Source organism: Leucopleurus acutus (genome assembly GCF_964270905.1).
Source record: "Leucopleurus acutus genome assembly, chromosome: 5".
Classification (NCBI taxonomy): Eukaryota; Metazoa; Chordata; class Mammalia; order Artiodactyla; family Delphinidae; genus Leucopleurus; species Leucopleurus acutus.
In genome coordinates this window covers 30,178,795-30,204,438 of record NC_139147.1, presented here as the reverse complement: position 1 = coordinate 30,204,438, position 25,644 = coordinate 30,178,795, and the positions used below count along the sequence as shown (strand labels likewise).

The window sequence follows — 25,644 nt, the reverse complement described above, 5'->3', positions numbered from 1 at the left end:
CATGGCTCACGGGCCCAGCCGCTCCGCGGCATGTGGGATCCTCCCGGACCGAGGCACGAACCCGTGTCCCCTGCATCAGCAGGCGGACTCTCAACCATTGCGCCACCAGGGAAGCCCCCTACTACTATCTCTATTCATGCAGAAGGACAATATTTTTGAAATAGTATCTGCTGTATATTGTGTTTCTTAACAATTATCATTTTCCCAAGCTCTCTACCCTTTGAAGCTTGTGCATCTATTTCATTGGAGGCAGGGTGGATAGAGCCTAGAAAAAAGGTGAAAGTAGGGCTTCCCTGGTGGCGCAGTGGTTGAGAGTCCGCCTGCCGATGCAGGGGACAGGGGTTCATGCCGCGGAGCGGTTGGGCCCGTGAGCCATGGCCGCTGAGCCTGCGCGTCCGGAGCCTGTGCTCCGCAACGGGAGAGGCCACAACAGTGAGAGGCCTGCGTACCGCAAAAGAAAAAAAAAAAAAAAAAAAAGTGAAAGTGAACTTCGATCATTTGAAAAGAGCTTTGCATGTACCCAAACTAAGGATTGCTTTCATGTGCAAGAGCCAAGTCCTTTTGAAGAGAAGAGGTTTTCAGATTTCTGAACTCTATGGAGGTTGACTATAGAGCAAATTATGATGGGAGAGTAGGAAGTCAAGCCATGACATAGGGAAGTGACCGTGATGATCAAGTGAGTTAGATATGAAGGTGCAGCATGTTTAGGAAGAAAAAAGGGCCCTGGAACAGTGTTTCTAGCTAACTGTGGCTCAAAGGTGGCATGGGCAAAATCTAGATGACAGAGTGTCTGCCAGGTAGTCATCAGAAGAGTCTATTATCTCTATATTCAACATATTCAGTATCTGAACCCTTTCTACCACCTTCAATTTTACCTACCTGGTCTAAGCTTCCCTGGGTTATTGTAGTTTTTCCTGACTATTACCTCCTGCTACTCCTCCCATCCCCCCAATATACACTCCATGCAGAACATCACCCACAGGGCTTCTGTTAAAAGTTAAGTCATATCAGGTCACTTCTCTGCTCAAAACTCTCCAACGATACCCCGTTTATCTCAGAGTGAAAGCTGAAGTCCTATGTTTACTAACATATTTCCTCTGACTTGAACAATGCCTGGAACTTAGTAGGAAGTCACTAGATACTTGTCGGGTGAGTTAAAAGTTAATAAATAAATTCCTATCTCATTGGAAGTAAACACTAAGGTCCTTCTGGTTGACTATGAAGCTTTAAAGTTCTGCTCCCCACATCCCCACTTTGTCTGTACCTCTCTCTTTTTCCTTTCTTCTGGCTGGATAGAGTATCCCCCAAACCTAGCAGGCACACTTGCCTTAGGACTGGAGGTCTGGCCATTCCTTTTGCCTGAAATGCTCTACCACAAGTTAGAACATCTGTGTGGCTCCCTCACTATCTGTCTTTGTTAAAGCCTTTGTGAATCTTTCCCTGACCATCTTATTTAAAATGATAACAACCACACATCTCTCTTTTCTGCTTTATTTTCTATACAATATTTGTCATTATGTAATATGCTATATACTTTACCTTTCAATAAATTACCCCCACCTTCCAAATATAAATGTCAGGATAGTGTGTATTTTCATCTCATTTATTCGTTCCTGTTCTCCCAATGCCTAGCACACTGGTATCTGGCATAGAGTAAGCACTGAAAATGCATGTACCAATTTAATGAGTGAATAAATTAATACTATGAAGAAGGCATGGTTTGGGTTACCAAGGAGCAGAGGATGGAAAATAATAAAGTAGGAACTCGGCAAGATAAAATAGAAATAAAAATACTCAGATATTACTCTGAATATTGCTACTAATGGGCTATATTACCTTAAAATACTATTTGTACTCCACTTTACCAATGTCAGTGTCTCATCTACAAAGGAAAGTTGAGTAAGATGTTCTACAGGATCTTTTGCAGCTCTGATATTTTAAAAAATTTCATGATAGATTCTATAACCCATTTTTGTCCATTTTCAGAAAATAGGTACTTATAATTATTTAAGTCTCTATGTATCCATAGTAATCTGGCTTTTGTCAGGATTACATCAATGTAGCAATTTTGAAGTTTTTTTCCCCAAATAGAAACAATTACAAAAAAGATTTATAATTTTTGCTGTTAATCTTTCCAAAGCAATGACATGAAAGAGAAAAATACAACTTCACACACACATACAGCTGAAATTTATTGGAAAAAAAAAATAAAGCTATCTATCTCCTCTTCCAGGCACTTTCTCCCAGCTGGTTTAAGGACATACATCATCATGGCTTCTAAACTTTAATTTACAAGCAACAAATATGGTAGTGTTATAAGCTTCTGACCATTGCAAAATCACTGACTGCAAGGCCTGTCTCCTCAGAAATTAATCAAAAGGTGACACATTCTGTTAACTTCCTATTATACATTCATAACATCATCTTTCAATTCAATGTCATAAAGAATTTATGTAGGACATTAATCATGCAAGCCCACTAAATTGTTCTCATTTCAGTGATAATTGTTTACTCCTTTAAATGGTTTGTGTTGAGTTTCAACAATTCAATTGAATAAAATATACCTTCCACTCACATAAAATATATCTTTCTCTCTGGGCTGGGAGAGAAAATTAACCTATAGAGAGGAAAAAACAAACTGAATGTATAATATGATTGGTAGAAAAACTAAAATTTTATAGAGCTCTTCTCTTTTAATGACATACCAATGGCATCGAGGATAATGCTATGGCCTTCAATAAAAGGAATCCTGAAAAACAAAATGAAACAAAACAACAACCAAACCATGTATAACCAGCAAACATGTAAAACCAAGCACTCTTCAATAGCTACATGACATGGTTGTCTCTGACATCAACTAAAATGTCTTGTAAATGAAACGCAGTACACCTTGTTAGTCAAGAAGCTAAATGTAATCAAAGTGGCGTCAATCATTTGCTGGGAACAAAAGAAACGGAAATCTAATGGTAGATGATTCAGAAATATCTGGTGAAATGGGCATGAGAGCTACAAGTCTTATCATTTGACTTCTAACCCTAGGTCCACTAATGCTTCTGTAACCTTGAGATTGACACCTAAACTCCTGTCTCCATTTTCTCATGTGTAAAATGAGAGGGCTGGACCTGATCATCTTGTAGTTTTGTCCTAACACCAATATTTTATGGGTCTATAAGGAAACTCAGCTAATCAAAACTTTGCTTAAACAGAAAAAAAAAGCAATGATTTGTCATCTGTGTTTAGATTTCCCCACTGCCTACTGGATAGAATAATAATAGGATCAATTTGAGACAGCCCTTTCAGCCCAAGGGTGCCATAACTAACGGCACTGTCTATTCCTGCTTTCTAAGTGGAACCTTACTATATATGTTATTTTCCTGTGGTAAAGTGTCTACTTTATAAGCATAATAAATAGCAATTGCCCTTTAATGGCAACTTTAGCTGTGACCATTATGACACAATTTAAGTGCTTAAAAACACTAATGGGAGTGATACAATGTTAATTATACCAAGGGTATGAAGGCTGTACACAAGAACTCCTGCAAAATTAAGTAAAGCCCTAGCTAATTCTAATTACAGTCTGTCTGAAAGAGATAAGAGAAATTAAGCACCCCCCCTTTTTTTAAAGTGCCTTTTTAAAATAACAGCACTATTTGCCCACATAGGTTGAGAAAACATTGTAAGTGACTCAGAAAAGTGGGATTCTGAAATAATTTTTTTTTCAGTTTAAAAGAGAAAGGAAAAAAGATGAATTACTTACACAGAAAATGCATTTTTACCTGAAACAAGGCTTACTTTCTCGTGTTTTAAGCCTAATACAAACCATTTTTACAGAGCTCATTCATTAAATTGTCAGACACAAATTTATATCATGGGAATTTTAAAAACACATTTTATGAAATATTTAGAAGATATATATTTGAAAATGAAACCATGAAGACTCTCCTTTTCCTTATCATCAATGGAAAAATTTAAAATTTTAACAACAGCCATTTCAAGTATTTTTATTCTCCCCCTACCCCTGGCAAATATCTATCTCTTACTCTCTCTTCTTTTTCTTTCACTCATTTATTGAATGCCTTCTTTGTGTCAGTACTGGGCATACAAAACTGGGTAAGATAAGCCAGCTGCCCTTAAGTGGTTTATAGTCTAGCAGAGAAAACCAGAAAACAAAACAATTCAGGTTTAAACCTTGGTATTTATTATTGGATAAACATTTTTCTCTTTGTCTTCTAGCCTTGTTTATTCTTCAAATTCTCTTGCTTTCCTCATTATAAATTGATTTACATAGATCCCTAACTGGATTGAACTGGAGTAGTACAAATGAAGTTATTGATTTATCCAATTTTACTAATTTGTTAGAAATAAGAAGTTCATAGGTTTTCCAGAAAACCTCTGTGGGAAAGCCTGGCTCATTTCAGTGCTACCATTTTAAAACTGAGGCAAATGACGTCTCAAAAATAATGAAAACAATTGGGTGACAGCCTACAATTTTCAATACACATGTTATTTTAACAGATCATAAACCAAGTAAACTAGCATGAGAATAAGAAAAATCCACTCATTATAAATAAATGACAGTCCTAACAAATTGAAATCATTTAATTCCATGGAAAAGTGTCCCATAATCTCTAAATTATAGGTATTTGCAGGTTAACCCAAATAGTTATGGCAAGTTACCTAGCTACTTAAAAATTGTCATCCTTACCTCGAATCATTTATTATCTGTGACAGACTTTCTAATTTGTCTCTATATCTAGTTTTAAGTGACCAGTAGGGCATATGTAAAATACCTGCCTTGGAAGCTTATTCGTCATTTCAGCAACACCACTTTTACAGCATTAGGAGAGCTTCCATGACATTTAATCTGTGTTCCACATGAAAAATATTGTACGGCTACTCCTAAGTATATGTTTCCAAATACTGGACAACTTGCACACTCTGCTTTTCTTTTTCTTTCTTTCTTTTTCTTTTTGCAGCACGCGGGCCTCTCACTGTTGTGGCCTCTCCCATTGCGGAGCACAGGCTCCGGACACACAGGCTCAGCGGCCATGGCTCACGGGCCCAGCCACTCCGCGGCATGTGGGATCTTCCTGGACCGGGACACGAACCCATGTCCCCTGCATCGGCAGGCGGACTCTCAACCACTGCGCCACCAGGGAAGCCCCCTGCTTTTCTAATATATGTAGATCCTCACTTTCTCCTGATGCCAAGTCAAAGTAAACAAATAACTTATACAGAAGTTCAAAGGTTCTATTGTCATTCCTTATGATCATTTTCTGAAATTGTTTTTTGTTTATTTTTGAGAAATTAAAATCTATTAGTAAGACTTGGACATAATTTTTCATTCTCTTCAGATTATTCTTGGGTTTTTCTCTACCATGTGAAGGTACACACACACACATCACACACAGCAAATTCACTAACAATTTTCTCCCCATTTTCACTCACAGGCATGGAGTCATTTTTCAGATTGTTCCTTCCTGGTAGACAAGTCTACTTCTGATTATATTTCTTTTGCTATTTGACTGTTTTTTCCCCATACTAAATGTCATCTCTGTAATCATCCATGTTATATTTTCAGCCTCTTTACTGATAACTATAGCATATTCTATTTAGCATTGCCAGTATTTCTCACTAAGGTTATTTAACCTTCTATTAGATGGTTACTCTACAGGAGCATTATTCCCTTCAATAGAAAAAAAAATAGACTTAAAAATAAACAACTTAGGGACTTCCCTGGTGGCACAGTAGTTAAGAATCCACCTGCCAATGCAGGGCACACGGGTTTGAGCCCTGGTCCGGGAAGATGCCACATGCCATGGAGCAACTAAGCCCGTGCCCCACAACTACTGAGCCTGTGCTCTAGAGCCCTTGAGCCACAACTACTGAGCCCACATGCCTAGAGCCCATGCTCCACAACAAGAGAAGCCAGCGCAATGAGAAGCCCGTGCACCACAACGAACAGTAGTAGCCCCCACTCGCCACAACTAGAGAAAGCCCGTGCACAGCAACGAAGACCCAACACAGCCAAAAATAAATAAATTAATTAATTAAAAAATAAAATAAACAACTTATTGAAAGCATCAAGGATAGAAAGAAGGGTGAGATGATGAGAGAATGTGGAAGCTCCACAGGAATGGATAGTGTGTTAGAGAGTTGGAAAACCATAGTGATGGAGGTCACTATGATGATGGCAATGCTAGATCACAGAAACTTGAGATGTGGCCCTGGAGATAGCAGGTGGCTGATACCAACTCTATGTGACTGTGGGCCAGCCACAGGATTTCTCTAGCACTGTTTCTTCATGTCTAAAACAAAGAGTTCAGTATTCTTGGAGGATATTCAGAGAAGAAACAAAGAAGAAAGGCAGAAAACTTAAGGAGTGTTTAATTATCAGAAGATCAGGAAAAAGAGATAAAATTGAAGATAAAATGGGAAAGTGATTTAAAATCCTAGATTTTATTCTACAAGCAATCGGCAAAAATCACATATAGAAATAAAATTATTGATCATTTAGTCTCCTCCTTCACACACACACACACACACACACACACACACACACACACACACACACATATCCACACAGGCATACACACAAACTAGGATGCAGTTATGGTAGAATTAGTATATTCTTATCTCCCAGCGTTTTGTAGGGGCTAGAAAAGTGTACGGTGCTTAGACTTGGTCCTCTATAAAATAAAGGGAGACCAAAATATTCCACTGGTAATACTAGCTGTAGTCTAGATACAGAAATAAATAAAGATAATAGGTAGATAGATAGGTATAGATAGATAGATAGACAGATAGATAGATAGATAATTACATAAGAGAAAGTAAGATGGAACCAAAAAATCTAGGATTTGGCCTCTTAGATTTACTTCTGTTTTCTGAGAGAGGAAAGTAATATGGGCTCTGTCCTCTAGTCTTTATTAGAAATTATTCAATTTAGTTTGTATCAGGATAAAAATAGGAAACAGATTCATGGCAAGAGAAATACATCACTTGGGAATCACTTCTTGAAATTCACTAGTTCAACTTATGCTAATAAGTAATATAGTGAATGTAGCATAAATGGATGAATTGCCCCAGCTAAATGGAGATAGGGCATTTACTAGAATCTTAGTTCAATATGCCATGAACACAAGTTATTTGTCTAAATATATTTTATCTTTTGGGTTGTTGGTATCAGAGTGGCTTTTTGCTTGTTATTCCTGCACTTGAAAATGCTGCATAAAATCTATATACTTTTAGAACTCTTTTATAAACAAAAAAGAACTTACCTGATGAGGTTTTTTAGCTTGAAATTTCACTTTTCAAATTAATTTAATTTTTACAATTATAACCTTGATTCTCCTTTCTGGTCAGATCTATTTTATTACATAAGAAAGACACAGAGTGTGACAGACAGACACACATGAGACAACAGTTGGGTTAGGAAACAAGCAATGATGTGAATAATGCCCCAAACTGGATAATTTCAAGGAAAATTCCATTTGGTTCTTGAAGACACAAAATGAGCTGGAGAGAACAGATTTACTTCTATGATTGCTTTATGCTGTACTTGGGCCAATACTGAAATGATTTTACATACCCCAGGCACATACCAGCTGCTGGAGGTGAGGAGGGAGCTATAACATACTGGATACAGAGGAAATACTTTATTTTACATATAATCCACAACATAAAATGCCATTCTTAGAGCTGTGTCTGCCTTATGACAAAACAGGTTAATTTCTGCAGTTCAGATGAGTTTAAAAAAAGTAAAAAAAATCAAGTTGAATTTTTTTATGCAGAATCGATCACTTCAGTAAAAACTGCTAATTTCAAGGCCACAAGCAGATGCAGATAGAGTCAAAGTAAGAGCAAATTATATTGTCAAGTGGCTTATAAACATTGATCACTTTTCCTAACTCTATAAATAAAAATGAGTTTTACCATATTTGAAATAGCCCCATATAAAGTGACGCAAACATAGAAAGATGGTTTGTTTTTTGTTTTTTTTTTTTTTTTTTTTTTTGCGGTATGCGGGCCTCTCACTGTTGTGGCCTCTCCCGTTGCAGAGCACAGGCTCCGGACGCGCAGGCTCAGCGGCCATGGCTCACGGGCCCAGCCGCTCCACGGCATGTGGGATCTTCCCGGACCGGGGCACGAACGCGTGTCCCCTGCATCGGCAGGCGGACTCTCAACCATTGCGCCACCAGGGAAGCCCGAAAGATGGGATATTTTTAAAGGTCAGTGTCAAAGGAGAAATGCAGACAAAGAAGGTAAAGAAAAAAGAAAATACATATATTAAGCTACCATTTCTCTAGTATTTATTATGTGCTGAGTATAGTGCTTATCTATAGACACCTTATTATAAGTCTCAAAATGATGCCCAAATGTAGGTATTATTATTGCTATTTTCCCACTGAGAAAGTTGAGACTTGATGAATTTGAGAAACTTACCTTAGACAAGATACAGAATTGGTAAGTAAAAGCTTTCTAATTTGGACTCAGATATATCTGCTTTGAAGACTTGCTTCCCCCATTCCTGTCTTTAAAAAAAGAAAAAGAAAAAGAAAGAAAAGGACAGAATGTAATTTTTTCTCTAGTATAGTGGGGACTCTCCTTATCAAAGACAGCAGTCCAGATTTGAAATGTTACATTCTGAACCCTGAAGCTAAAATTCAGACTGACTCTTAAAATTTAAAAGGGTTTATTTATTTACTTAAAAAGATGTGGGCTGCTAGCATCCTGTAATGCAGAATTTTCTTGGGATTGCTTGACTTATGTACATTTTAATTGAAAAAAGCAGAGGTTGAGGAGAATTAGAGTCTCCAAGGTCCCCTGGTAGAATAGACCTGGAGTAATATGTAGGTCATATTATCAGTCTGGATCTGGGTTTCCTCCAGTGTAAAATGAGAAATTGGACTCGTTGACTATGATCCTTCCAGCTATAAAACTCAGTAAATGTAAGCATCCTGATTCTTATCCAGTATTCTTATACTACTCCAACCTATTTATCATGATATTAACATAAATCCTTCTGATGTGCTGGCGATCAATGATCCAGTTCATTGAGAATTGATCAGAACAAATATGTAAGAGAAAGAGAAGCAACCACTTTACTCTATTGTCACCTGACATGGAGAGGGGCTAAAGATGTATTTATATTGTGATTAAAAAAGATAAAGGATCTCTATTTGAGTTGGTCCTTGGAGTCTGTTGTTAGATTTTTAGGCTTACTTATTTTGGGGATATAAGTTTCTTGATTCTCTCTCCTCCATTCGAATTGTACTGATCTTGTCAAGTGCAACAGTGCATCAGAACACTGGGAAAAGAGAAGGACTGATCCAGATCAAAGATACTAAACTCTAAGCCAGAAGCTTTAAGGGGGGAGGGGGGCAGTCTTAAACGGAAACACATACTTGACAATTTGCTTCCTTTTCCCTCTCTGTTTCTGTCTTATAGCACTTCTGACAAGGGTATAAAGTCCATGTTTGTCACTTTGGCAGTTTCTAATACCATAACATGAAAATTACCTGGTACCTAAAAGTGAGAAAGGCAAAATCCAGGACATTTGGCATTTTTAGATGGGCTACAATGGTAATTGTTTCTTTTAAGATGTCAAGCTAGTCTACTCAACTTACCTCCTGACTGTAGTGTATTTATCCACCTTTAACCCTCCACTTCGCTTTGCTTTGTAGCTGTAGCCAAGGAATTTGGGAAGTGGGTAGCCTACATTTTAATTCATTCTTGAAACAATCACATCATTCTTTATACCTGTGAAAATGTCTTTAATCTAGATCAGAAGTCAGCAAATTTCTTCCATAAGAGGCCAAACGGGAAATATTTTCTTCCTTATAGGCTATACCAACTCTGTAGCAACCACTTAAGTCTGCTGTTGTAGTGTGAAAGCAGCCATAACCAGTATGTAAACAATGGGTGTGGCTGTGTTCCAACAAAACTTTATTTACCAAAAACAGACGACAGGTCAGATTTGGCAGTGGGCTGGTGTTTAATGACCCTGATCTAGATCCTTGTATTTCTGGCCATCCATTCACTTCATATCTTCAAGCATTGAACCATCGTTATATGTTGAACATAAACAGATATGCAATAAGGTTTTGGAAACCTATTACTTCTGTCTGTCTTGTTCTCTTCTTGATTTACAGCGAAATCCTACTCAGCCTTCTGAGTCCAGATCATATTTCACCTCCTCTGGGGAATTTTTCCAATACCTTCTGGGGAATTTTTCCAATACCTTCCCCTACCCACTCTCTATTTACATGGCATTTACTTCTTTGTATAGCTATTGCTTCTTAAAAATATTTCACATTGTGTAACATGATGAGATTATATCTCTTTCTTCTTCACCAAATTATAGATTTTTGAGAGAAGGATAAACCAGGGGTACTGGTCCTCGGGCTGTTAGGAACCGGGCCGCACAGCAGGAGGTGAGCGGCGGGCCAGCGAGCGAAGCTTCATCTGCAGCTCCCCATTGCTCGCATTACCGCCTGAAACATCCTCCCTGCCCCCCGCCCCCATCCATGGAAACACGTCTTCCACGAAACCGGTTCCTGGTGCCAAAAAGGTTGGGGACCGCTGAGATAAATGATAATTCAGCTTTGATCCCTCTGGCCAAGGACTGACTTTAGCTTGTAATTAAGTATTCAGTAAGTGCTTGTTCAGCTGTGTGCATTAGGGAGTTTAAGTTTGTTTTTGTTTTCTACTTTATAAGAGAAGTTGATCTTTTTGAATTCCAAAAAAACATAATGACAAATATTATGTGCTTATTAAAAATAACATTTAGATAAGATGTGAACTGATACCACAGCCATAGAATATATTTTCTTTTTTAACAAACAGGAAATTTGAATATGTCAATCCATCATATGATCATGGATAAATGACCTTAGTTCCCAGCTTGCCTTGCAGCCAGGTGCTGCCATGTGACTAATTTCTGGCCAATAATATATGTATGAAAAATGTTGTGTGGAACTTTTGGGGTGACTTCTTAATCTTTAAGGTTCTCACAACTAGGCCTGACCTAGTTGTGAGAAGCACCTATCCCGATTTCCTCTCTCTCACTATCTTTCTTTCTTTTTGGAATATAGAGATCATAAGTTCCAAGTAGGTATTTTGGAGCAGAAATATCGAAAGTACCTGGGTGACATGCTGGTGTTTCTATACTTCTTATGGATTGCCTTCCTACAAGATTCTTTTATGTACAACTGTTATTTTTGGTCTCTGTTACAGAAGCCTGTCTGATAATATCTAACGAATATAGTGCTATATATTCCATTTAACAGTAAGTGATTTCAACATATTCTAAACCTCATGCCAATGTTTCTTTGCCAAATATAGAAACAAAAGAGGGCCTCTCCCCCTCATGACTGATAAAGGACATAAAGATTTAAAAAGAGAGAACTCTCCTTGAAGTGATAAAGAAGATAAACTTCAGGACTTTCCAAAATGACAGTCAGTAACTTTTTATAAAATATAATATTAAGGTTTATTTAAATCTAAATGAGATGTAAAATGTGAACAGAGTACTTTCACATCTCTCTCATAAAACTATTTCCCATTTCAGGCAAAAATTTAGGTATTTGCCATGGCAGGAGAGCAACATATATGTAGATTGCATAAAACCATTTAGGTATAAGCTTGTTTGACTCCTGGTTCTTTATTTGGCAAGATATGTGACCGCTGGTGCTTTTGTGCCTTCAAGTCTTTTTCAGAAGGATGATCATGGATCATGATGAGGACAAAAGGGTACCCACTTTAGAAAGCAATGTAGATAAGTGATTTTTAAAGTTAAATACATAATCTCACTAAAAAGGAGTCCTATATTTCTGGTCTCTGTTTATTTAACTGTGTCAAACACTCACTGTCCCTTTAGAGCAATATTCCCTTTTAAAGCAAGAAGAGAAAACCTAAACTTGACTTGGAGATCAAGCAATACACCAGCTGCCTAATTACCTGCAGGCACTTGCAGACCATTCCAGAATATCATTCTGTCTGGAAAGGTCTCCTCCTAACAACATTTACATTTCTTATGAACACTGTGCTTAGGTCACAATACCTGTTAAATTACAGAAAACTGAGTCTCAGCTCCATCTCTAAAATAAAGGGAACGGAAAATATGATCTCTCAGGTCTTTTCTTTTTATAATTTTCTATGATTTTATGATTCTCTGGAGATTCGTTCACCAGGAATTGTTGGGAGAGAGGATTAAAGAAGAAAGAATAGTGCAGAAGAGAATGCTGGTACATTTAAAGTGGAGGGAGAGCCAAGTTCTCAGTCCACTGATACATTGAGAAAAAGCTTATAATCCATCATATTATTTTATGCTTACCAGCGCTCCAATAATGGAAGGAAATCTGCAACTGAATATGAGAATGTGTTGTGGGTCACATTTTGAACTTCAAACTTACGAATGCAATTTTTGTGGACATTTCTTGAAGCTGGGGGAAGGACATAAAAGGGAAGATATTCACCCTCTGTACCTACGTAGCTTCATTCTTGGGATGAGCAATGATGGGTGTGAGCTTGGAGGTAGGATGGGGGAAGGGCACTGGGGGCAGCAGCTGGTAGAGCTGCAAGAGAGCCTTCTGACAGCTCTCTGTTGCTGGTAGAGTCCCAGTTATATGTTCCCGCCACAAAGTATACATTTATGAGCCCAAGTCAAGAATGTAAATTACCACTTCTCACTTTTCATTAAGTTGCACAGAATACAATTCTGATTCTTAGGTATGTAATCTTGTAAAGTTTCAAACGTATTACAGGGAAAACTCGGAACAAACCTACAACTGTTAGATGTCTATATCTAAATGTTCACCACGAGCAGCTTTGTGTATCTTTTTTTCTCTCAGTGAACATTTTATTGAAGTAATAAAGCACAAAGCAGGTTAACAAAGTGGGAGAAAGAAGTTACCAAGAGAAAAGATGGTAACAACACAGGAGTGGAACCTTAAGTCACAGGAGCAGGAAGGACTTGAACTGGCCATAAAGGCATTATGGCATGTCAACACGCTATCACGTAAAAGAAAGGGGGATCCAGTTATCATTCACTTCTAGTTTGCCCTCCACCAGCTTAATACTCCATCTAGCCATAGACGAACATGTGGCAAGTTGTAGAGATGCAGATTCTACTTAAAAGTTAGCAAAGAACTAAACATTTCATTGGTCAAGTGGGCCAGTGTTATAAATACATTGGTTTAGCACGTCCAATGAGGTAGGTCCACAGGTGTGGGATAGGAACTAGAATTTTAATAAGTTGGCCTTTGCTGCTAAATTCTTATGGGTGCAGACATTTACCTATACAATTACCCACGGGGGGGGGGGCGGGAGGGGCAGCTAACAATGCAAACAAACCTGCCTATTACCACGTGATGGAATATCGACACAAGAAAGCCCAGTTGAAGGATGCTGCATACTTTTAGAAAGCCTAATTTCACACTGTAGTATTCCCCTCCTTCATTTTAAAAGGCTGTGGTTTTAAAAGCTTTTGTTCTTTGCCTGAAAACAAGAGAACTTTGGTCAAAGCCAATTCTTAAAAGTAACTTGTCCTTAAACATAATTTGAAAGGCAGTGGAGGCTTGTTTCCTCATGTAAGTGTCCTAACTTTTGTTCTTTCAAACAGGCAAAACAATGAACTATAATTACAGATACCAGTTTCTTCTCTCAAAATCTGAAGTTTATATTGAAAAAAAAACCATATTTCCTATGAACATCTAAAAAAAATATATATCTAAAGCATTAAAGAAAATAAGGTCTTAGAAGAAGCATCAACCTTTTGGGGCACTATGTTCCTAAGATTAGGCTCTAAGATTTCATAACAGGAAGCCCAGAAATTATTAGAACAAGCCTTTTTACATGAGCAAACACTCCCAGTTACAGTATCGTTTTGGCATCTAGATCTTTGACTCAACGTTTTCCATGCAGTCTCAATTTTACTAGGCTTGCCTTCTGGTATCTGAACCTACAAACCAACTCTAGATTATGATGCTTTCTAGGCACACCTGCAGCACAATGAGTGGTACCCACCACACCCTAACACTACCCAGCCCTTAACACCTTATATAGAGTGACAGCTCCCAGGAAGATGTTAAAGCTGAGTCAAATAACCTACATCTTGATTTCAGACTAAGATTAATGAGTGCTTTAAATGAAATTACCTTATTTAAAGAATCTGGAGAAAGAGATATACATATATAAGGTAATTCATTTCTCAAACTGCAATCTCAACTAACTAGGCTTAACGGATGTATGGACTAATTGGTAACCCAGTAACTCCTACAAATTTGCAGTATCATAAAATTTCGTTCCCACAGTATTCATTACCCTTCATGATGAAGTACAAAAGTTTAGGGTTAACCTGTTTAAATATTTTCCAAGCCAAGCACATAAAGTACAAGGATGATCTAACCAGTTATCACAGAACCCCACTAACTAAAGGGGACTGATTGTTAGGTGGAATTTTAATTTAATCAGTAACTGATTTATCAAGCGATCTGTTTTAAGTGTCTGTTAAGGATCTTTCAGTAGAAAATGCAATATTTGCTTTTCCATTTTGAATAACACACCAAATTTCTGATCAAAGAAATTTTTACATAACAAACATTAGAGACCACGGAACCCTATTCTATCAAAACACTAATTACAACGACCACTTCCAGAAAGTGGGATTACCAGGCTAGATAAGATCCCAAGTAATAGGAACTATTTTTTGAAGAGTTCAATCAATTTAAGTTTGAAAACGGTTTCATTATTTTAAAAATCTATTAATTTAGGCAAAATTGCATAACAGATCGACTATAAAATCTTTTATTTTTAACTTAACCTGTTTAAGGGGCCAATATGACTTTGGTAAATTTGAATAACAGGACAAAATAATGTTATCCAAATTGAATAATTTATTGCTGGTCTGAGACTTGCCTTGTTTTACACTTAAGTAGAATTTACATTATTTCCACAGATAGCAGATAATCAATATTTAAAGGAATTTAAGAGTGACCTATTCAATAAGGCAGTCATCTTGGTAGCAAACTTTTATTGAAATCTTACATAACTCAAGCTTTATAAAAGCCAACATAATTGGACATTGGGTTCTCCCTCTAAAGCCCTAAGTGTTCAAAGCTTGAAACGGTTAATTTAAAATTAAGCAAACAAATGTAACAATGACAGAAACCGCTGCAGCAGATCCTGCTAAAATACTTAAAAAAGAAAAAAAAAAAACTAAATTAGCTTAATCTTTACAAAAGTTATTTTAGCTCAAAAGCTATAAAATCAAAGTTATCTTAATTCTACAGAGGGAGAGGATCTTTGACCTCATCTTTTTCATCAAATTTGGCTACAAATCCAATTTTTGTATGCCCCTTTTTTCGGGAGATTCTTCTTGCAGAAGAGGCCCAGTACAAACGTGGAAGAGTAACTGCCTAAGCAAGTAGGAAAGTGTTCTGTAATAGTGTGCAAAGAATGCAGAGTTGTGGGTTAATTTCTGGAGCTCAATCTGGATCGTGACCTTGACTTTGAATGAGATCTAGAACGGGATCTTGAAGCTCTTTTTGGTGGAGGGGACACAGAACGGGCCTTTGGGGGTGGTGCAAGCAGGGGTGAATTGGAATGAGACTGGCTCCTTGATCTAGGTTTTTTTTTTTTTTTTTTTTGCAGTACGCGGGCCTCTCACTGCTGTGGCCTCTCCCGTTGTGGAGCACAGGCTCCGGACGCGCAGGCTCAGCGGCCATGGCTCACGGGCCCAGCCGCTCCGTGGCATGTGGGATCTTCCTGGACCGGGGCACGAACCCGTGTCCCCTGCATCGGCAGGCAGACTCTCAACCACTGCGCCACCAGGGAAGCCCTGATCTAGGTTTTGACTTTATATCACCTTCCCCATTTTCTTTGGGGGAAAGAGACGGAGAACGAGACCTGCTTCGAGACTTCTCATATTCATCCTTCGATCTGCTCCGAAAGCGCAAACGGGAGCCTCGATCAGACTTAGGTTTAGATTTGCTTTTTGATCTAGATTTCCTGCCTTTTGAACGAGAACGTGATCGACCTTTGCTCCGAGACCTGGACCGGGAGCAACTTTTTGAGATACTTCGAGATCTACTGCGGCTGCTCCTACGACTTCTACTTCGTGACCTTCTTCTAGTCAGTGACCTTGATCTGCTTCCAGAATAAGACCGCCTGTGGCTTGTTCGTGGTTTATCTTCCATTAGTCTAATATTTCTCCCATTGATTTCCGTACCGTCCAGCTTATCCAAAGTACGCTTCATGTCCGAGTAGGAGCGAAACTCACTGACGCCTTCATTTGTGCGTTCTTCGTGATCATCCGCATAGGTTACTTCACCTGCTCGTCTCATGAAATCCTTTAAATCTCGCCAACTGCAAAGACCAGAAAAGTGTTCTACAATAAGCCTGAATTCTGCACGTACAGGTGGTCCAGATTCACTTCTGCCAGAGGTTCTCCGACTGCCGTATCCGCCTCCACTACTGCGGCTTCCGTAGCTGTAGCCTCCATGCTGGCGGCGCGGCCCCCAGCATGCTCCACAATCACGTGCTCCACGATCACGTGCTCCACAATCACGTGCTCGCCGCAGAGCTCCCTGCCATTCAGCCCATACACGGCATCGCCGGCGTCGCCACGGTCTTCGAACTCCACAAAAACATACCCCTTTTTAAGGTCTATTTCGAGAAGGCGGCCATAGCCACTGAAAAAGCGCTGGATATCCTTCTCCCGGACGTTGTAGCTCGGGCGTCCTATGTGGACACGTGGCATCTCCATGGCGGGCGAGGGGCCCGAGGGTCGGCTGTCAAATGGCAGACCGCAGAGGCAGAAGCTGCGGGGCAGGGGCGGGGACGGCGAGAACCCGGACACGCACCTCCCACCGCAGCGGTGGCCGGGTCCAGCCGCACGATCAGCTTTGTGTATTTTTGACTTTTCACTTTCTTTGTTGCCTTGTGGCTCTCAGCACCGCACACTGTCGGTCAATTTAAAACCTGTAAGTGCATCTGAGAGTAAATTGGACATAAATGAATAATCAAGAAACTGCACGTGTTCCTTTGGAGACATTTTAGTGTCTTTAGCAAGTTACAGTTGGCACAAATTGTGTTCACTGCAAAAGAGAAGGGAATGAATGTTTGACGGAAAGGAATTACCTGTTCACTTGTTAACTTTTCGTAGAGTTCAACCATATTAAGGAAAACACTTATTTCTTACTCACTGTATTCTTAACACATAACATAGTATCTGACACAGAATAGGTACGTAATAAATATTTTTAGCGGTTTTTAAGTAAAGGAGCAAAGAAAAGCTTAGGTTTTATGTGAAAAGATATAAAAGAGAGATCAAAAACCATGTGTGTATATTTGGTTGGATAAGCTGAAAATCCCCAGTATCCAGCTTTGTTTTGAAAAAAAAAAAAAAGAAGTAGTCCAAGTTCTGTTTTTGTTTGTTTTTGTTTGGTGATTGGAAACAAAGGCAATATATTAAGGAGTGAAATAATAAACACACCAATTTCTTAAAGTTAAAATAGCCCCACGAATATGGAAACAAATCAAGTGGACTTCAAGCATCATTTTTTCCCTTTCATCTGAACACTTTGTTGAATTGCAGAGAAATAGAAAGTCACAGAGGGGGAAGGTCGGAAGGTATGAAGAAACCAAATTTTAAACTGAGTTAAAAGAAGAACTATAATTAGCCACAAATTAAGGAAAACTACTGACTTGAACATTCCAGATTAGAAATAGTTGACATCAAAGGATGTAGATCAACTAGTAAGAGTGTTTATTTTCAAACAGAAGATCAGGGAAGAGCAATTTTGAAATAAGGTAGAAATGAACAACCATGAGAAGAGAGAGAAAAGGTCGAATTTAGGTGCTTTCATCCGTATCACTGTCTTAGGAAAAAAATGCAAAATAATAACACTACCTCTGACTTGTGTGTGTGTCTGAGGCTGAGGGCTGATCTGTGCTGTCATTAGTCAGCTGTTGCTATGGAAAACCACTGAGGAAAAGAGAAAAAAGGAAGGTTAATAGTGCGTCCCAATATTCATCTATCTGCCCCCTGGGTTTTCTCAGTAATAAGCAAAAGAAAATTTTAAAATATTCCCTTCCTGAAGGAGAATACAGTCCATATGTCAATCTGACGGTAAAGAAACTGAGCTGGAGGTAAGATTTCAAGGAAAATTGACACTCAGAAGAACTGTATGGAGGGTTACAGAAAAAGAAAAAAGACTTAAAAGAATAAAATGACTTTCCAAAGGCATCAACAAAAATCATCTATGATTTTTCAATAATAGAGATTAAAAGGCCAATGATAGCATCTTTTCAACAGTGTATTTATTTAATATCTTAATTTCTAACATTGTACAAATAACATTTTCCAAATGAATATTTGTTGGGATAATGAGGAACATCTTGACACGCTAATGAAACGCAATTACTAGGCTTTTCTGCAGACCCAGCTGAATGAAGAACGATTCTTAGCTGCTCTGTGAATGTTACCAGTTTATTCTCAGTCTGGGATTGCATCTTATGCAAAGCTGAAGGTTGAGGAGGTGAGGAGAGGTTCAGGTGAGCCCAAGGCTACAGGGGAGAGTCTTAACTGTGACTGAGTGCCTGTAAAACTTGGCCCCAACCGGATCAAACTTCTAGACGTAACTCCCAGTTTATAGAAAATACAGGAAATAGAGAAACATGTTAGATGATACCATGAAGATGGAATGATCAAACTCTAGAGTGTGGGGAATAACAGGACAAAGGACACAAATTTGTCAACAAATAAATTGAAATTTAAAAAAAAAAAGAGAAAAGAAAACTAATAAACTAAAAGAGACTGTGACATACCAAAAAACTGCAATGAGAAAACCGTGTTAAATACTAATTCAAATAAATCAATTCTAATAAAACATTTATGAGACATCTGGTGAAATTTGAACACTAAGTATTTGATTACCTTAAGACATGATTGTTAATATTTTTAGGAATGTTAATGATATTATGTTTCAAAAAGTTTTTACATTCTGAAATTTTTAAGGATGGAATGATATGATGTCTGGGAATTGTTTCAACATTACCTGAGGTGGAGCTAAAGTGGGTTTGATTACAGATGAAATAAGGTTGGCGCAGTTTGATAGTTGTTTAAGCTGGGTAATGCGAACGTGGAGTTTATTACACTAACTTCTCTCTCCTTTTTTTACATCTTTCAAATTTAAAAAAATGAAAACATCAGTGAGAGCTATAAAAGTGAAATTAAATAACAAATTCACTCCATGACATAAAATTATATTAAAACATTTGAACCATTTTTAATTTTTCTAGTTTTCCCATTTTAAATTATGCAAAATAACTTGACCATTTGTCACTTCATTTTAAGGGAGGCAAAGTTTGAGAATGGAAAACTGGAGAGTTGTGCAATCAGAGTTCAAAGAGAAGTTAAAATCATGGAGTTTGCCTTCCCACCATGTGTTTTAAATTTCTATTAATATAAAATTCGTATTTCTTATCATGGCTTAGAAGGAGTTCTGATCTACCTCTAGTTACTACACAAATTGCCAGAAAAATTGATCTTCCCTGATCATCCTTTCTAACTCCTTTGTCAGGCTTTATTTTTCCTCCTAGCACTTATCGCTAAATTAAATTATGTGTGTGTATTTCTTTTTTTAAAAATTTTTTTAATACCTTATTGTTCCCTTTTAAAAATTTTATTTATTTATTTTTGGCTGTGTTGGGTCTTTGCTGCTGTGCACGGGCTTTCTCTAGCTGTGGCGAGTAGAAACCACTCTTCGTTGCGGTGCGCGGGCCTCTCATTGCAGTGGCTTCTCTTGTTGTGGAGCACGGGCTCTAGGCGCACAGGCTTCAGCAGTTGTAGCACGCAGGCTCAGTAGTTGTGGTTCACGGGCTCAGCCGCTCCGTGGCATGTGGGATCTTCCCGGACCAGGGCTTGAACCCGTGTCTCCTGCATTGGCAGGCGGATTCCCAACCACTGTGCCACCAGGGAAGCCGTGTGTGTGTATTTCTGTTCATTGGTTTCCTTATTCTCTCTCTAGAATGTAACATTCATGATGACAGTATTTTGCTTTGTTCATGACTAACCCTAGCATTTAGAACAAGGGTTAGCCCATATTAGGCACTGAATAAATACTTGCTGCAAATGAATTCTGAAATCCAAACACATGTATTTATGACAGATAGTTACCTGGGCTTTGTTAGAATTATTTTTGTGATAGGGAGCTCACAACTTCATGGAGCATGCATTCCATTGCTGGACAGCAGCCATTGTTGGAAAGTGTTGCTTCCTGTATTAGGCTGAATGTTTCTTCTACTTTTCACTCACTGCTCTTAATTCTCCCTTCAGGTGCTGTATGAACATTGCTACCATCTGTATTGAATAAGGATGAGCTCCTTACCTCAGTGAACATTTGGCCAAAGGTGTCCTCTTGCTTGGAGTGCATACTAGTGTTTATTTGGGACCCATAAACAGTTATCACCCAAAGTCAAGCTGCCATTCTGGAGTGCTGCCAGAACCAGGTCTGGTGTCCATTGAATCTCTTTCACTTTCTCTCTCTCTCTCTCTCTCTCTCTCTCTCTCTCTGTTTCCACTGCATCAGGGGTGGGTAAAATTTTTCTGCAAACCCTTGGAACAGAAGGGGTATGATTGAATCTCATTTCCCAGAGAGTAGAGGTCTCCACCCTTGAAAGTCGTATGTTTAACAGAACGAGCCCTAAGATGACACCACTTTGGCCCACTTCTTTTTTTTTTTTTTGAGAAAAGCTACCCTTACTACAAAGGCAACTTCCCTTCTAAGGATAAAATGGTGACTTTCTGATACCAATCTCATTAGGGACAGAAATAAAACAAAACAAAAACCCAGCTCACCATATGGACTTTGTATATGACTTCAATATGGGCCTTAACAGAAAAACTATAGCTTGTTCATATATACATTGCCTTATATCCACTCTATAAAATAAAAGGGCCGTTTGTCTCCATGGGTGAAGAATCCAGACAGGACTATGATGACTGGGATTAGAAATATGCCACTAACTTACTATGTTAGTAAAATCAGAGCAATGTAATAAACAGGAATTCCTAAAGAGGGTTCATGTCAACAATACATTTTAGAAAAAAAAATATTGACATGTTTGCTTTCTAATACACTGTCAGAATATTTGGAACTTTCCAGAATGTGTGGAGGAATGATATCCCATCAAGTTTTCTGAGTGGTGGAAGAATAGATTTGCTTCGCCAACTTGTTACATAAGGAAAACATATGTCAACCCAAGGGTACTCTGAGATCACTGCATTTGTACTAAAATAAACAGATGAATGGTGATTTGAATATTTCTAAAGCACAGATATACATGTTTCACCTACCTAGCTGATGTTTCTAAAAAGAAATTTCCTAACAGTTTTTTATGAATAAAGCAGACAAATTTTCATTGTCACACGAATGAGAAAGAAAGAAACAAAAAACAGAATTCTGAAGAGCTCCAAATTGTTTCAGGAAATGTATTATGTATTTAATTTATTTTTTCCATAATATTGATACTTCAAAATAGATACACAATCTCTATTTTACAAATAAGGGAACCTCAATTAAGAAATGCAAACTGCCAATGGTCTCATAAATAATTAATGGTAAATTTAGGTTTGAACCTATTTCTAATTAGTTCCATTATAATATGTTGCCACATTAGTGCATTTAGGGAATATTAAAGATGAGCATTTTAGGGATAATACATTCATGGTTTTAAGAGAATTAGAAGTAACTAAAATTAACAGTGACAAATTTGTGTGTGAGCATATGTATCTTACTTTTATGAACTGAAATCCACACAGTGCTTTAAATCTGTAGGAACTTTAGCTCTCTACTATGACTGGATAATAACACAACTTTTCTATTTCTGATGTCATCCTTCACTCTAGATAAGTGAAACACACATGTGCATGAAGAAAAAGACATCCCAGGGAGTGTTCATTACACAACCTTTTGTAAATTGTTCTTTATGGTATGTTTTATGCTACTGAAGGATTGAAACATATATGTGGCCACAACTTTGAATTCCTATTAAGAAGAAAGATTAGAGAGGTTCTCTTCTAAAACTGAGAGGGCTCTGGAGAAGGATGGTAAAGTGACATACTCTAGACACAGACTAGAATTCTGTTTCCTCCACATACTATGTATGTGACATTGGTGAGTAAATACACTAAGTAGCCATTTCTCATTTTGTAAAATATGGATAATAATAGTGCATGTCTCATAGGGTAATTATAAGGATTACATAAATTGATGTAAGCAAACAACTGAAAATAGTGTCTGGCATGTATTAAACACTACTTAAATGTTAGTTGCTATTATTACTATTATGCTCTTTTACGGCTGGATTCAAAGAAGAGTTTATTCTAATAGAATGAAGAGACTCTGTAAAGGGAACTTCTGTCTTCCAGTTTCTGCAAGTGTTAAATTTAACATTTTCTGTCTCCAAACACTAGACTCTTCTTTGAAAATCATCAGGTAACACATTTATTTTATTAATATTTTTTATAAAAAACTCATAAAAGCTATCTCGTAAAGCATCAAGAATTATGTGGCTAGGGTAATATTTTAAACTTACAAACTTTAATTCAATTTTATAAATAAACTCACACTGATTGTGTTATTTGTATTTAGATTTCCCAGACATCTAAAAAGTATTATCTTTTTTTTTTTTTTTTTTTTTGCGGTACGCGGGCCTCTCACTGCCGTGGCCTCTCCCGTCGCGGAGCAACAGGCTCCGGACGGACGCGCAAGCTCAGTGGCCATGGCCCACGGGCACAGCCGCCCCGCGGCATGTGGGACCCTCCCGGACCGGGGCATGAACCCGCGTCCCCCGCATCGGCAGGCGGACCCCCAACCACTGAGCCACCAGGGAAGCCCTAAAAAGTATTATCTTCATGGAACTTAAAACAGGATTCTGTTTCCATGAAATAATTCTCTCTTCCGATGTAAAACACTTAAGTCTGCTTAATTTATGCACTTTACACAATTTTTATTTATGTTGATTTGTAATTATTTGCTAATTTATTAAATAGGAAATGTCATGTGAACACATAATCCAAGATTTAGTCCAAAGCAAAGAATCCACATTATTATTTTTTTAATTAATATTTGCTTGATATCAAAGACTCAAATTGAAAATTCATATACTTTAAAGATGTTCGCAAACCTTAATATCATGACTTTTATTATAATGTTTCTGACTAATATTACCAAAAATTAAAATAGATATCCAATTCCTTACTTTTAGGTAATACTGTAAACTACCACCACGTTTAGTTTTACATCAATTCCTCATTCAATCATTCATTCACTCACTTGTTCATTAATCACTGATCAAACCTTCTCAAACAGCAAGGAGTATTCCAAATTCTCAAGCTTTTTGTAGAACAAGTAACATTTCATGTTTAACTGTTTTCAGATAGCCAGTGTATTTTAATTTAGGGGTTTGTAAAGTAATATCATAAATACCATCTTATCTGATAAAATTAGGGTAAGAACATGCATAAAATAATTATAAATTAAGAACATTTTATTAAATGCGCTAATGGAGTTTCAAAGTATGGCAGGAATAGTGACTGATAGAAAAAATTACAGTGAAGAGGATTGGGGAAGCCTTCATGAAGAAAAACTGCATTTGAGTTTACCTTTGAATGACTGGGACAGAGTTTTAGTTGCTAGAGAACAGATGAAACAGCACAAATTAAGATTCAAAGGCAAGTAAGTACAAGCTGTATTGAAGAATGATGTAATGCAGTGCAGCTGGCACATAGATGCCACTTGGGCACAGCACAGTATGAGACTAGAATATCAGAAATAAGTCAGTCTGGGAAAGGGCGTGTGTGCCATGCTGTAGAATATATAGAGTTTCCCTTCGGTAAGCAAGCGGAAGTCAGCAAAGGCTTTTGAACCATACAGAGACCCTTGGCAGAGCCTAGTTTTAGCAAGATGACAGCCATGGTGGTGAGGGATGGATGTGCTCACATGCACGGGGGTCAGTATCGCTATCCAGTCTATTACCGCTCCTTTATCGGCGCTTTTCAAAAAGGAATTTCTGTTTCTGTGACTTACTATGATATCCCCCACAAATCACCTACAAATGTATAAGTATATAAAGTGTAAATATTCACTTACATCCATTGGGCAGAAAACAACTTTTTTTGATCTTTTATTGATGACATGTTGTAATGGATTTTTAAGGTTGCGGTGACAAAATATCACAAATACGGTGGCTCAGAACAACAGAAATTTATTCTCTCCCACTTCTGGAGGCTAGATGTATGAAATCAAGGTGGTAGCAGGGCCATGCTTTTTCTGAAGGCTCCAGGGGAGGATTCTTCCTTGCCTTTTTCTACCTTATGGTGGTTGCTGGTAAATTTTGGCATTCCTTGGTTTGTAGATGCAACTCCAATCTCTGTCTCTGTCATCACATGGCGTTCTCCTTTCTGTCTGTTTCTTCTCCTCTTCTTATAAGGACACCAGCTATATTGAATTTAGGGTCCATCCTACTCCAGCATGACCTCATCTTAACTTGATTACATCCTTAAAGACTCTATTTCCAAATAAGGTCACATTTACAGGCATCAGGGCTTAGAACTTGAACATATCCTTTTGGGGGACACAATTCAACTCATACCACATATAGATAAGATTTTAAAATGTGATATTCAGACACTTCTGTAGTGAAAAATGCTAAACTATCTCTAAGAGCCTTGCACAAGTTACATATTACTGAGAAGTGATTGGTAGGTGCTGTGGCCATGGAACCCCAGCACCTCGCTGAGGAAAGAGCAGATGATTTTTATCTGATTTTTCCGGAAAAATCTAACTCATGTGCTGTATTTTGCTGAAAGATCAAGTCACCAGTTGTGTTTTATTTATTAATTGATTTAAATATCAGATTGCGTAAGGCAGTTAGTTATAATCTAGGAAAGGATCATTACTTTTATCAAAGTGAATTCTCGATTCTTTCATCATACTGTTTTTCAGATGATTCTTGTCTCCAATTTCCTCTTTCCCTACTTCTGAATCATCATTTATCCTGTTTCTCCATTTCTGCCCATTTTCCACATACAAAGATAAAGCTAGGTGTCAACTGCAAACATAAAAATATATGTGTGGTTTCCCGTCTTCCAAGTTAATGAAGAAATGAGAAGCAATACTACTCCTACTGCCCTGAAATAAAGGCTACCATCAATAGCCATGTTAGGAGCTAAGCCTGCACTAACCAAACTGTTTCCACAATTTAAACAGTATTTTCTAAACTTACTGATGAACATTTAGTGAAGGAAATAATCAGAAGTGATGATAAAGTATGCCTACCAAATTTCAATCTACCAGAACTATCTCTTTCAACTGAGAGTGGATTGGTCCGATGGGTGTCATAGTTCTTCAGAATCACTAGGTGCTGCCCATTGCTTTCTGCCTCATAGTGTCTCTCCTTCCCCCCCCCCTCTCACATTCTAAACTAATTCTTATTTATGTCTCTTATCAAGTCAAAATTTATTTTTCTGCCACAGAATAGTGCACTCCAACAAGTGCACAACTGTATAGTGAACATCGTAAATACTATAAAATATTGTTTTGCACATTGTTTAAAAGTGTTCTCATTGGCCAGACA

General features: G+C 37.9%; 1 protein-coding gene and 1 pseudogene across 2 annotated transcripts in view; both read right to left on the bottom strand.

The window, feature by feature from the left end:
* Positions 1-25,644, bottom strand: part of ROBO2 (roundabout guidance receptor 2) — a gene marked incomplete at its 5' end in the record, with an annotated part of 1,616,413 nt that overhangs the window by 1,038,861 nt on the left and 551,908 nt on the right. The window lies entirely within an intron of this gene.
* LOC309962502 (serine/arginine-rich splicing factor 6-like) lies at positions 15,475-16,762 on the bottom strand (annotated as a pseudogene). The gene is made up of 2 exons: positions 15,832-16,762; positions 15,475-15,625 (listed from the first exon to the last, which is right to left on the bottom strand). The product of its transcript is annotated as a serine/arginine-rich splicing factor 6-like (transcript).